The sequence below is a fragment of the Phalacrocorax aristotelis genome, chromosome 3 (genome assembly GCF_949628215.1).
Source record: "Phalacrocorax aristotelis chromosome 3, bGulAri2.1, whole genome shotgun sequence".
Taxonomy (NCBI): domain Eukaryota; kingdom Metazoa; phylum Chordata; class Aves; order Suliformes; family Phalacrocoracidae; genus Phalacrocorax; species Phalacrocorax aristotelis.
Genome location: NC_134278.1, coordinates 100,083,472 through 100,098,904, shown reverse-complemented (window position 1 = coordinate 100,098,904; position 15,433 = coordinate 100,083,472). Strand labels below are relative to the sequence as shown.

Sequence of the window (15,433 nt, the reverse complement as noted above, 5' to 3'; positions counted from 1 at the left end):
AGGAATACACAGGCACTGGAACAGAGTACATAAATATATTCAAAAGAAAAGGATTTAAGTCAGGACTGTTTGCTTATTGATGGTTCTCCAAAATCCAACTACTTGCAGGCAGGAGGATTCAAAAGAGGTGTTATAAAGTTTAGGCACATAAAGGTTATTATACCTTTATATGGCTAAGTAACTCTGCCTGCACTGAAATAAAACAAAAGCTTGAAATAAAGGAGCCTCTGGGAAAAAAGCAATAGCAGGGAGTGGATTGCTCACCTAGAAGCAGCCTACACCAGAGGGGCCCTAAAGAAAAAAAAAAAAAAAAATCAGTTGAAAGTGGACTGTGAACCAGAAGTTTTGCCATGGTGGACCATGTACTATCTGTGAAGGAAGACTTAGGGACCTTTAATTTCCACAGCATTTAGAAAACCAAAAAAACCCACCAGATTTAATTTCTCTACCTCCATCTGATGGTGTTCTAGTTTTCCAATAAGCTACGAATACATGCAGTGGAGGACCTGGCTGAGGGCACTCACTATTTTCGCCTCTAACCTGCCCAGCTGTCACAATGCTTTTTTTGGATCTGATCATTCTGCTTATAGTTTCACATTCCTCAACAGAAACTCCACACCAACAACATTCAGAGAAAATGGCCATTTAAGTCAACACTTGGGAGAATAATGGCCTTCAAGTTCAAGCCCAAAGTTGCATGAATATTGAGAAACAACACTAAGTATGTGGCAGACAAATTTAACTATCACAGAAGTGTATTCATATATCTTGAACACAGTTTGCTCTTTTTTGTGGCAGTCCATTAGATGATACTTTAAAGTACTTACTGAAAAAACAAACTAATTTAAGCTGATGGTGGTAGAAACAAGTTTCATTGACCACCCAACTTCAAATATTAGGTTTACTCACTTAAGATTTCAATGTAATTACAACAAAATACAAGCAGCTTGTTTGAACTCTATGAATTTCAGTTGACAGAGCTATTTCTGGGTTGTTGAACTGTGCTCTTTTGTATTATTCTACATTTTTCCTCCAAAAGATAGGAATAAAAATATTATCACAAAAATTTTAAAAAGACTGCATATTTGCCATGTTTTGCCATGTCTGCTTCATTAGAATTCCATTTTGGCTTCTAAGAACTTAAGTAAACAGATTAAGAACTCCACAACCGCTACCCTACAGCACATTCTAAAGATTAAAAAATTAAAGTCTGCTAAGCAAGGCTAATTCATGTCAAAGCTTTTAGATTTCTAATACTATCATGAGTTACTGGCGGGTAAAGGAGTAGAAAGAGTAAGCTCCTTAAGAATGTTATGTCCATCTGTGAGTGCCATCTGTCAAAGAAATCCTGAAAGAAGAGGCTAAAGAGGAATCCAGAATATGCCCAGCTGTTGTACTGTAAATTACTACCTATGCTAGAAAACTTTAACGCATATTTCTAGGCAGATAAATGCTTTCTCTCCTTTTGATTCTCATTTTAGATATGCAATCTCTGCTCTCTGCATTCCAGTACAACCATACACGGTCTCTGAAACAGCTGATTGCATAGAATAATTCTGAGAATAAATCAGACAACATAAATAGGACTTGATTAGTTTTGACGATGACAGTCAAAAAACATTTTTAATATGCTTTTTTTTTAAAAAAAAAAAAATGCATTGATGATACCAAGAAAGCAATTCACAGAAGAATGTTCACTCAGAAGTTGTCTGGGCAATTTAGCAAGTATTTATGTATTCTTATATATGTGTTTGTATGTGTATCTGTGTAAGACACACATATATGTTTTTTAATTATCACGGATATTTATAAGTGCCCTGAGCTGAAGCAAGCTGTTAGTTGCCCATCACTACAAGATTTCTGGGACTGATGAAACAAACTAACCTGCTGGGTCCATACTGCAACCCACAACAACTCTTCCCTAGTCCTCCTGTATCTTCCTCTGGGAATAAATACACAGATATAAATACAGCAAGAATTATGGAAGGTGAGGGAAAGGGAGGTCTGTACAGAAATTAGCTCCGAGATCACTGGATGCTTTTTGTTTTGCCAAAGGAAGGATATACAGTCTTAATATCAGGTTAATTTTATCCCTCTCCCATCTATTTACTTGGATGGGAGCACAATCAGCACTATCAGCAATAAAATCACCATGAAGCTATAAAAATATATTGAAGGGAAAAAAAAAACATATAGGAGAATGTAAAACATACCTTAGCACATAAAGCATAAAGGAATAGAGAACACATTACAAAAATTTAAATAAATTGTTTCTTGTTCCTGAGTTATGTGGGAATCAGAACAAAGATAAGATGCAAAGGCTGCAAATAAACCCTGGAGGCTAAAAAAAATGGTTTACGGTAAGAGGAAAACCAATGCCATCCCAAGAGAACAAATATATACATCAAATACTTGCCATAGCTGTTGCAAGCACATGAAGAAGCACTGTTACATCCTATATATTTTACTGTTCTTCCTCCAGGCTAGGATGGCTTTAGATTTCACATACTTTCTGAAAGACCTTCCTGCCCAGCAGGAAGAAGAATGTTTCAGAAAACAACACTACTATACAGCCATTTTAATGTGCTGCACCACAGATCCTTTGCTTTCTTCCTCCTTCATCCAATAAAGGTTTACTCAGGAGTTACACAGCTAACTTGTGATTCCTCTTTTTTTATTGAGGTCTGCATTGTTAAGATTATCTACCCCCCTCCAAAGAGAAAAGGGGGGGGGGGGGGGGGGGGGCGGCTACTGAAGAACAACAGACAAAAGCATGGCTTTTCCAAATATGGCTTCTACTTAACTGTGCCCTAAATTAACAGTATATAGGTTAAATGCTAATAGGAAAGAAGATTCACGCCCAGTGAGTAAGCAAAAAGTAGAACAGCGGAGAGCAGAGAACCTATTTCTCTGAAATAATAAAACTAAATTTAGGATAATCTCTCTTGCTTCCCCTCAGCTTGATGATGTTCTTTACTATATTGCAAATATGGCTTTTTATTTATTACCTTTTATTTGCAAAAAATTAAATGCACTAATGAATAACTGTGTTGAAGGAATTCTACTTACAAGCTGATAAAGTACAGTATAAAATAAGATACTACCATTAAATACAAGAAATGCAAAGTGACTAATCTTTAGGTACAGAGAAAAAGAGAGTGAAGAGCATGTATAAAAGCACATCTACATACGTGTGCAAGGGAAGGTAGAAAAATTGTGTTTCTCTGAAAATTTGGAGGATTTCATGTTGTTATTCATTCCATGTCAACCACATGAATAGCTGCTAGTTCAACCTGACCGATGTTGCTACCGGCCAAATCAAAGCCTTACTAAGGCAGCAAGAAATAGAATGAGTGTCTTACAGGAATGTACACTTGCAAGGCTTTATACTGAAAAGAAAGAAACAGCAGAGAACTGTATCGTTTCCTGAGTGCTACTCCATAGCCAGTTGAAGGATCATATCAGAACCCTCCCATGAAATTCTCAACCAAGCCCTCCACAGGGAGGATAGCACGCAAGGTGGAAGAACCTACCAGTGGAAGGAGCTGAAAAGGGACATAAAAGCCTCTAAATCCATGAGGAAAACACAAACGAAGAAACACACAAATCCTCCTCTTCTTTTTTTCCACAGAATCACAGAATGGTAGGGGTTGGAAGGGACCTCTGGAGATCATCTCATCCAACCCCCCTGCTTGAGCAGGCACACCTAGAGCAGGGGGCACAGGAATGCATCCAGGCGGGTTTTGAATGTCTCCAGGGAAGGAGACTCCACAACCTCCCTGGGCAGCCTGTTCCACTGCTCTGTCACCCTTACAGTGAAGAAGTTTTTTTCTCATAATGAGGTGGAACTTCCTCTGTTCTAACTTGTGCCCGTTGCCCCTTGTCCTGTCATTGGGCACCACTGAAAAGAGTCTGGCCCCATCCTCTTGCCACCCACCCTTTAGATATAAGTATTGATAAGATCCCCCCTCAGTCTTCTCCAGGCTGAACAAACCCACATCTCTCAGCCTTTCCTCATAAGGGAGATGCTCCAGTCCCCTGAACACCTTGGTAGCTCTCCCCTGGACTTGCTCCAGCAGTTCCACATCCTTCTTAAACTGGGGGGCCCAAAACTGGACACAGTACTCCAAATGTGGTCTCACTAGGGTGGAGTAGGGGGGAAGGATAACCTCTCTGGACCTCCTGGCCACACCCCTTTTTATGAAACCCAGGATACTGTTGGCCTTCTTGGCCACAAGGGCACAGTGCTGGCTCACGATCATTTTCTTTACTATATCACTCAGGATTCCAAAATCATTTTTCAAGGCTGAGAAGTACATCATGCCTACTTGCTCAGTTTCAGAGCCCTGACTGGGAAGGTACCGCTTGCCTGCTGAAACACCTAATGCACTGCACCACGGCAGCCACACCTGGCACATTGGTCTTACCCACACGACCGGCTTTCCCAAACCTGAATACAAGAGGAGCTGGGTAATGAATTTTTTGCGCCAGGAGTCCTACCCTGACAAGTAAAACAGGATACATTTTACATTATTTGGCATTAGCTTTTCAGTTGTGTTAAGCTAGTTCAATGTGAAAAATGGACAGGTTTTTCTTCTGACTATGTCTGGGGGGATTGCAAGGTAGGAACAGAAGACTCCTGTGCCCATCTGAGAAGCAGTTTTACTACTTCTTGCAAGATTCTTTTTTGCTTTTATTTTGCCATTTTAAGACAGCAGGGTGCTTTCCTTTTTGACATTAAAATTACATTCAAAGTAACAGATTTCTGGCCTGTATAACGAGGGTTTGGATTTCATTTTAACTCCTTACACTCAGGGTTTCTTCTACCCTGACTACTTTGCAGGCTGCAGAGGATTTGGGTGAGACTTTGGTATGAGACTGAAGCTATGATCCTTCATATGACCAAGATGGGATACAGTCTGGGGATTTTTTCTCCTCAGAAAGACCAGCTCCTTGACCCTTCTTTGCTGCACAGCACAAACATACAAGGAAGCAGAATGGGAAAGGCAGAAAATAGGGAAGAGGAGGAATGTGACCCATGTGAGGATGTGCTTCAAATTCTTAGCCTGATGGATGATTATTTCAATAACAGTCAATTTTGTTAATAATTTTTTCTATTGTGCTTTCTCACATTCAACATTCATACAAAATTCATGAACTACAGAGGAAGGAGTTTGTCAGAGAGCAAATTTCCAAGTCTTTAGAATGCTGAAAAGCAGCACCCTGTGCAGATAGCTGAAGGGGATGGTGGTAAGAGTCAGGTTGTATCAAGTTTGCTGAAGCAGCCAGGTGAACGAGAAGCTTGCATCTCAGTGAAAACTATGGAAAGCGGTCCAAGCTTCTTCACTTTTAGATCCTATGACAGACTACAACAGAATTCATCTTGAGAAGTTACAATGAGAAAACACAGTAGGAAACCATGCACTTCATGGAACTGCTTTTTTTTTTTTATTAGAGATTAACATGTGATTGATTTGATATGCCTAAATTACAAGGGTTGTATTAAAGACAGATTCAAATAAAGAACTGCAACTACTCAGGGAAAGCTGAGATTGAAGTCACATTTGTAAAAGGAAGTCAGAGAATACTATCTTCAGACTACCAGTTATTTAGGAATACACAAAAGTACAAAAAATTCCAGCTGCCACCCTCAGAAGTCACTTATGTATTCCTCCCCTTCTTGCCTCCCTCACTCCCAAGCTTGTTTTCCATCTAGTATCCTCCTCCATTTAAATAGATGGTCACTTGGAGGATCAAAGTTGCTATTTTCAGTCACTTAACCTACAGTTAATCTCATTGTTGCTTGCCTTTTAAAGTAGAATTAGTTGTCTACTGTGCATCTAACGGCTAACAAGGAGACTGACAGTAAGTCCTGGGCTATATGTAACGTTACAGAAGGTGCATTTCAGAACTCACATAATGAGCAGTTTTAGCTAGTTTTGATGCCTTTTTTATAGAGTTGATAATACTTGAACTTATATGACTTGATTAACATCTGTATTAATCATTATTATCTGACTAAGATTTAAGCATTGCTTTCCTCTCACTGGAAACCAAATAGAAAAGCAAATTCTTCAGAGCAGGAAACAGTAGTTCAGAACTTAAAATATCAAATAGACCAGTTACACCTATAAATGATTTATTAACACAATATATAAGTAGAGTTAATAAAAAGCACACCTTTCCTTGGACACATGTTATATCTCATCTGCTTCAGGAATATTCTGAATTAAAAAAACAAGGAAAAATTTTACTAATTTCAAATTAAACAACCTGTAAGACAGTCCTCATTTTCAAAGGTGTGGAGTCAGAAACCATTCCTAATTGGTGCCTGCACCTCAGCTCCAATGAGGAGAGAATTTTCTGAACTCACCACCAGCCAAATGGCTTCCAGCAGGGTGTTAATTTTTAAAAACAGAAGAGTTTTTCCACAGCGCTTGACATTATCAACACCATTACCAAAGTATTCTGAGAAAATAATGCTTCATAAGTAAATGAATTTACCTACGTGCCTAACGTTATTTTTGTTTTCACAGATCCAAGGAAAAATGCCTATTCTGTTTTGAAACACCAAAAAGCAATGGACGGCGTTTAAATACTTAATTTTTAGTACTCAACTTGAGACGACCCGTTACAAATAGATAGGCAACTGGATACTTGGTTCCTTTAATAAATAAAAACATCCCTTAAAATGTCTACATATATTACCTTCTTTCTTCTTATGGATCTGGAGCTGAGGAGTATACAAACTATGTAATAGTGGTAAAGTACTGCCTGACTTACTGTTTTGTAAATATAACAAATAATACAAAAACCCAGCATTGAGATTTGAATGTTGTAAACACTTACTCATCGATATAAAATCATGGTTTAGTACAAAAGGATCAATTAGGCTAGAAGTTTACAAAAAAATCTTCTGCCACTCTCCTGAAAATTGTATCTACTGAGGTTAAATTCAACTCAAATATTGTACTGACATGAAATCTTCCACTCTGGCACCAGGTCAGTCAGCTGGCCTGCAAGACCAGACTGGGCAAGTAACTTGGCTATCTGCTTCAAGATATATACTTTCTATAAAATAAGTCACATGCATCTTGCTAGATAAATTCTGAGACTTTGTGGCTTTTTTTCCCACTACATTTCAGCTGTATTAGTATTTCAAAGACTTTGTTGCAAGACCCTAAAATGTTTTAATGATAAGAGACAACCGTCAATTATTGACATTTTTATAAGTATGCAATACTGAGAGATCAGCTGGTAAATCCTTGTTATCCTTCCTAAATAACTGAATTCTGTTTGAGCTAATCATGCTTTTCCTCTTAGCTAGACCCAATTTTCCAGTTTCCTGTTATCTGTCTACGGTCGGCTTTCAAGCTCCCTAATAAAGCCTATTGAAGGGACCAGCTCCGACCTCCCATGAAGTAGCACACAGCAGATAAGGTATTCAGAGTTCTTCTGCTTAATAGATTAGGCAAACATAATTACAAATCTCAATAAGTTTATTACTGATGCTATTTGAATGTTGTACAAACTAGTATCACACCATCAGATTCTTTCAGCCAAGAATTCTCATTATCATAAAAAACAAATGAAGTTGAAGCCTGCAGTATGAATGCCACACAAGCATGCGTATCGCAACTATTTCACACGCTAGCTGCATTTTTACCTTAAATGTACATTTGGTCTTCAGTAACTGCTGTTCTGTGTTCAAGCAGACCAGTTAGAGAATTTCAGTCATAACAGAACCCCAGAACTAAATCAGTATTGTGTCAAAGTTTCTAAGAGGATACCAGAAACATCTTCATCCCAGTTCAAGATACTCTTGCTTTCATGTGGCAACGGTAATTTCCCAATTTTTCAGAAGAACTCTATTATTTCATCACTCTCTCTAGAACAGAGGGATTAGATTTTTGATGCTGCTAATAATTCTATACACACATTAAATTGCACCGATCTCATACTATGGAATTGGGAAGTAATAATAGAACCAAAACATGTCTGTGAAATGTTTATTGATCCGAATCATACAAAACACAGCCAAAACATTATACAACACTTACTAACCCACAGAAATCAGTACCTGTAATAAAAGGACACATACACAAAGTTAGAGTGAAAAATCTAGGGTTTTTTACATTATATTCTCCAAAATGTCTGAACATGTTAGAGTTTTCATGTTAATTTCATCAAGATGCTCTAAGATACACGCACTGGGTTAGTGCAAACTGGGATAAAGACAGACACAAATACATTGAGACAGGCACAGTTTTGGCAGGCGGCAATGTAGAAAGATTATGGCAACACATTTAAAAGATAAGTAGGGAAATGAGCAAGCTGTTTTGCATTCATGTAGATAATGGCATACAGACATTCCTAACTCATTTAAAAATTATGGGACAGAAATTTTGGGTGTTGGTATATTTACAGAACTCTTATCTCCCCAGGGAATGAGCACTGAGCAGCCTCTGTGTTCATGTTTCTAATGGAGCTGGCATAATTGTTGATGACATACTTTTTTTTTTTAATTTATTTTAGGCATGTTAAGGTCAGACATCATTGTTTATTAGAAATCAGTGTTCCTTAATTGGAATTAAATCTATGAAAAGGGATGCAAAGGTCTAGTTTGAAGTCAGATACTACAATACACAAACACTGCATTTCTTGCCCATGACATCCTCAGAACCCTTCTGATTTTTTGATAAGGGACAAGTTAATCCCACTTGCAACACTCAGATGGGCACCACTATGTTTTACATTTCAGCATTCACAACTCTCCTAAGCATCTGACTGTCAAAAGCAATCATAACATTAGTAATACAAATCTTAGACAAATATTTTCCAGGAATTATGGTTTAAAGGAACAAGGCAAGCAAAGACTGAATGAATGTTTATGTAAGAGTTGCAACTTGACAACATTTTCTTTTTTGGCAACATTGGACCAAAGTCACGGCTGTAAATCATGCTTTTGTTATTTAATTTCCTATAACTTTTAGGGTTTCATGTACTTAAAAAGGAAAACCAGCTTTGAGACACAAGTAAATAGCAAGAAAATGTTATTTGGAGCTACTGCAATTAATTGGGCAGAAAAAACATGTAGACTATTTTAACATTATACAACCCCCACTTCCTCAAACATAATGTGCAATATTTAGAATGATTATGATAAATACCATGTTAGACCATGCAAACACAGGGAGCAAAATCGGAATTCCTTTGCACGGTAACTCATCAGGATCAGGTAATTTTTGTCATAGTATTATGAACTGACACAGAATCATGTATGAAAATGTTTCAGTAGATTTTTTTTCCACATGAGTAATAGCGACACTGAAAGAACAAATGCCAGGACTAGTAATGGTATTGGTAAGGAACTGGCTAAAAGAGCAATGACAATGGGTAGGTACTGAAAGAGGAAATAAAATCAGAGTAAGATTATTAGCGGAAATCCTCCAGGGTCAGCCTTGAAACTGATTTTACATTTTTAGTTAATAACCTTGGCACAAAAACAAATGCATGCTAATAAAATCTGTAGATACCACAAAGCTGGAAAGCAGCAGTAACATCAGAGAAGACTGGAATATCAGACATACAGGAAAGGCTAAACTGAAGACTATAACAACAGAAATCAGGTTAAATTTAACTGGGTAAAATGTAAATACCTGTCTATTGATAGACACAGCAGAAACTTCACTTATACACTAAGCCTTTATCAACTGTAAATGACAGAGGAGAAGGAATGGGTACACCAAATAATTATGTTATACCCATACCCATTCAGTGTGATGGGACCACGGCTCTTGGTTTCACTGGGAGAAATAACCTAGCAGAGAGAGAAGAATACTAGAGCTAGAACACAAGTTCTTTCTAAGATGTCACCTGGAATATTATTTACAATCCTTGTCATTGAAGTTTCAGAAAGCTGAAAGTTGTCTGACAACTTTAAGAATGAACAACAACTTTAGGAATTACCATACTCAAAACCAGCATGAAACACTACCTCAAAAATTGTGATCTGTAAAAGAAATCCCTAGAATTATAGCTTACACACAAGAAACTTCCATCAGGCTGACAAACAAGTGCCAAAACCTAACTGTAGCTCCAATAGTATGAAACAGACCAAAATGAAGTAGTCCTTCTGGTACAGACGTTAAGTTCTTTTTCATCCCTACTAAACTCTATAAAGAGTTAGACCCACATTTAAATAAAGAAACATTATCTTTTCCAATTCTTCTTTCTATTTTGCAACACTTTCCCATGATCAAAACCAGTCTTTAAAATACAGCACATGTGGAATTCTTATCTTGCCTTATTTATTGCAGTCCCAAAACCTACTAACCTTTTGGAAGTATTAATAATGTTAATATTCCCCTTACTCTTGGTAGTAGCTTGGCTGTTGTTACATTTACACAGTCAGAGATAAAATTAACCTGGACTGACACACTGTAGCTGTATTGCTGTTCTAAAAAAAAAGGAAAAAACCAAACAGAAAAAAATGAACAAAAAAACCCCACCCCCCAAAAAAAAAAAACACCACAAAACCAACGACCAATGTCCACCATATTAAATTCTACACCGTATTTATCTTTCACTACACCAGTACTCTATTTTCTTCATATATTAAATGAGGATATTATTAGTTATCTTCATATTCCCAGACAGAGCACAAAAAAACCCCATACACCTCAATGGGATGCCATCTGATACCCAACTGACTATTCACCACTTAATTGTCAAGAATCATTATTAGATGATTAGCACTCTACTCTGCGCTGCTGCAGTCTCACCTCGAGCACTGTGTGCAGTTTCGGGTGCCACAGTACATTAAGGATATAAAGCTACTAGACAGTGTCCAGAGAAGGGCCACAAAGTTGGTGAAGGGTTTAGAGGGGAAAATGCATGAGAAGTGGCCAAAGTCATTTGGTTTGTTCAGCCTAGAGAAAAGGAGGCTGAGGGGAGACCTCATCACGGTCTTACAGCTTCCTCACAAGGGGAAGAGGAGGTGCAGGTGCTGATCTGATCTGTTCTCTCTGGTGACCAATGACAGGACCCAAGGGAATGGCAGGAGGATGTGCCAGGGGATGTTTAGGTTGGATGTTAGGAAAAGGTTCTTCCCCCAGAGGGTGGTGGAGCACTGGAACCTGCTCCCCTGGGAGACAGTCATGGCACCAAGCGCAGCAATATTCAAGAAGCACTTGGACAACGTCCCCAGAGTTATGGTGCGAATTTGGGGTTGTCCTGTGCAGGGATGGGAGTTGGACTTGATGATCCTTGTGGGTTCCTTGCAACTCAGGACATTCTGTGATTCTAGACAATCACAAGCTCTTGCTACTTCGGTTTTTGTAAAGCTTCTGCTTATCATTGTGTTGTCCGTGTGGCACTCTAATAAAGTTACCTCTTTTCAGTCACTAAGACAGCCCCTTATGTGCTTAGCATGCAGCTGCGGAGTGTAGAAATATTTTTGTGTACCAGAGAAGTCAGTATGGAAGTAGTTCTAGTAACAATTTATCTTTTGCTAAGAAAAAATACTGCTGCATATACACAAGTAAGCATATTAAAAATGAAGTGTGCTTGTATAATGTAACATACCAATATATTTATACGTAGAATTAGCATTAGTCTATGATATGTCTGGGATCCGAGGATGATGCTTTTTCTGTAATATCCCTGCACTAGAGTTCCAAACTGCACTTCTGTACAAGTATATTTTATAGTTTTAAAAAGTAACTCTTCGGAAAAAAAAAAAAAACAAAACACAAAACCAAAACACAATAGCTTTGTTTAATATATAGGCCCCTAACATGTTTAAATCACAAGAAAGATAATAATTTGATGGAAAAATATGAAAACAATACATTCCTTATTCTTGCAAAACAGAAATGAAGAAAAAGAATTTAAAAGTATCCTAAAGACTCTCATCAGATAAACCATTCAGAATGAGTTTGGGTAGGTTAAACTTGGAAGACAATCTTTATTCCAGCCAAAAGCCAAGGAAACATGCAGGAATAAGCTGGACCACATGTGAAGCATGTGTCTACAGTTCTACTACTCTGCCAATAACAGACATAAGACAGATAGTTTGATATATGTTTTCTTGCTTTCATTGTTGTTAGAAAATAAACAAACAAAGCATATTGACAAGCACTATCCAGATATAATAAACACTAACATCTGCCTAACACTCTTTACAGCAACAGGCTGAGGAAGGAACTGTAGCCAGAGAAAGAAATGCATTTGGTCTAAATGCATCCCAATATCCCCAGTACCTGCAGTAGCTTGGCACAAAAACATGTCAGACCTGTAAAAATAATATTAAAAGAGTGCACTGTTTGCTCAAACACTCTAAAATTACACTTACTAAGAATCAAGGGCAGTGTTACTGAAAAAGTCTTTGTATTTAATTTGCACATGTAGTACACTTTTTTTCTTCTAACATAAAACATAAGGCACAATACTTGCTTAAAAATAAAACAAATCCATGATTATTTTTTTTTTTTTAAATATCTCAGATAGGAACTTAAGGGCTGAAAATTCAGCCCTTAAACTTAAGCAGAAACCCAAGAGCTGTGCCTGCATGAAAGTAAATTCCTTTCTGTGCTAAAAATTCAATTTCCTATACAAGGAGGACAGAACTTTTCTGCCATTATACCAGATCAGATTTTAGCCAACCGCCCCCCCCCCCTTTTTTTTTGTTCTCTTCTAACCCATATTTTCTCTTTTGTACCTTTCTAATGCACTTTTCCTGGATTTTACACACCATATCTGATTAAAAATTACTGAATTACAGTGGCAGTAATATCACTGCTTCCTCCCGCAGAAGGAAATACTAAAGGCTGCCCCTCAATAGCTAATAAAGAAAAACCGAACAGCATAAACATCACCGCACCTGAGTCAATAAAGATTTTAATACAACTTTTCAGATAAAGCTCCGCAAGGTCTTGTTTCCCTGACCCCAACCACGAAGCCTTCCATAACTGAACCAAGCGTGACCTTACGCAAGCATCTGCTTTGTAAGCAGTATTCTAATTTGCAGGATGTTAAGTGACCTATTTTTTCTCATGTAAGAAGTTAAAATCTAGTTATATTTTGCTGTTATTAAAAAAGAACACAGGACAGGCTCTTCCAACAATGCAACAGCTCTTCTGGAAATATAACAGGGAGATGCTTACTGCACAACAGGTTCAATGAAGACAAGGTTATTTGAACTGATACATCCTTAACTGCCCTTTCAGGAATCAGATTCTTGCACTGATATCTTATTATAGTTAAGATATCTTGTGCAAGGATATATTAATTCACTATGAAGAAAAGGAAGCATTGCATTTAGTGGTTGGGGCAACAGCAGTTTAATTCAGAAATTCAAACCCCAAATTTCTGTTTATACCATATCTGTCAGTTCAGATAGTGAAGACGTTCTTACCCCAAATCCATCAAATACTCACTGGGGAGAATGCCCTAGCAAGAAACTAGGTAAAGACAATGGGTTAGAACACTTTTTATAAAGCATTCAAGCATCCCAATGTTACAGTTTTATGCTAACACTGCAGGAATATGAAAAATAAAGCCAAGTTATTATTACTTATATATGCAATGAACAAATCTACATGACACTCAAATTCAGAAGATAATTAATTTAGTCCTGTGCAGCTTCTAATCTGATATAATCTAATCTGGCATCATAAAAACAAATTTTACTTCAAATAAAAGAAGCAAAGGGCCCATAATCATAAATAAAGTAAAAGCATTCTAAGGAGGAACTTGAAGAGCACATGGGGTCTCCATAAATGAAAATTTGAGGCACTATGAAAGGAGGTATTTATGAAATAAATACTGTGTTCACAAACAGAGGTAATGAAATGGAAAGTCCACTGAAGATAAAACATGAGGCAGCTAGTCTCCTAATATAACAAAAAACTTGATAATAAAGACTCCCATCACACAACTGCCACCCTCATTTCTGCTTGCATCATTCTGAGCTTTATATACAAGAATAAAAATCACTGAAAGTGTTAATTACCAACTGTATCCTCAGCCACCAAACAACAAGCTAATTATACCCTCAGAACCACAGCCACTAGGACTAAAAATTCAGAAGTAAGGAAAATGTTTTTGTCCTACTTTCCTGCTGTTGATTTTGGACATCAAAGAAAGTAGTAGAAGAAAATATTTCCAGGTCTGAAATAATCAGAAAAGAATGAGGGAAAAATTATAGCTGAACTCACGTAAAAACAACTTACAAATGGGAATGGTTTGTCTTCACAATAAGTTATGAAATTTTGAACACACCTCAACTGAACCAGATCTCATATCACAGCTATAAAAGTTCTAATGTGGACTTTCTTTTTTGCAAACACCACAGAAATGAAATGAATCTTTATGCTACAGGCAGCAGTATCTCCTGGAAAGTTCCATCACATTTAGTGTCTACTGAGCTTTGCTATAAACATTATTACTTGGAAGGCAAGGCCAGGGGTTTTTATATAAGACTTTCGGCATGAAGAATTTTCACATTAAGGTACAAAGTTAAAAAGGATCATTTTCAGTCAAACTTTATTTCCTGTCTGTCTCTCCTATTTTCACTTTTAGGAGAGTTTATGTACTTCTGTTTTATGACAGCCACATCCAGTTCCTACCTAAAAAGGTTTACATAACATCTGACAGACTGCTCATATCCATCTGTCTTTCAAGGAACTGTACCCAGAAGACCTACCGATCTACATAAAAGAAGAAAAAAGTCTCATCTACAGATTCCTCCTTTTCCTATGTGTCTTCTAAGAAAGGCATAATTGTCTAGCTAAAGGACTGGTAGGGACTCACTAGAAAGAATGGAGGGGTGTTCTCCTTGTCTTGCTGGCCTTCCTCAGCTCACAATGATCAAGAATTTCCCTCCTTAGGATGTAGGTATCAGACATGAAAGGGGAAGGGTTTATTTCTGAGGGTTTTACAGCTATCTACATTTAAGATACCCCAGCTCCAGCAGCTTCTTGTGTCCCTTTTTCTTTAAAATCATAGAGTTAAGTAAATCGCCAGATATCTCAAGTAGCACTCAGTGGATATAAGGGGAAAACGGGTACAATGTGATGAATACAGATTTTATTAGAAAGACCAGCTTAAAGCTACTTCCTCCTGTTCTCCTTCTTTATCAAATAGATTGGAGAACTGACCCGGGTTAGTTAAAATGTAGTACTTACAACTTGGACCGGTGTCCTTATTCAATTCACTGCACAGCCCCCCAAGCCTTTGTTTCAGCAGAGCAGTAGGGATGTTTGGAGCTTGGGTCTTGGGGACAGAGGAACAATGGGAGAAAGAAGGCCAAAGGATACATTTCTAAAAGCACCTCTGCTGAAAAGGATTACTCAAGGCTACTATAGCTTCAAGCACTGGAATCAGGGTTTCTAAATTCATTCTGCTTGAGTAACACAGAATGTAGGTCTAT

The 15,433-nt window shown here is 37.6% G+C and overlaps 1 protein-coding gene across 5 annotated transcripts in view; it reads right to left on the bottom strand.

Moving 5' to 3' along the window:
- Positions 1-15,433, bottom strand: part of CDC42BPA (CDC42 binding protein kinase alpha) — a 188,951-nt gene that overhangs the window by 90,814 nt on the left and 82,704 nt on the right. The gene's annotated exons all lie outside the window — the stretch shown is intronic.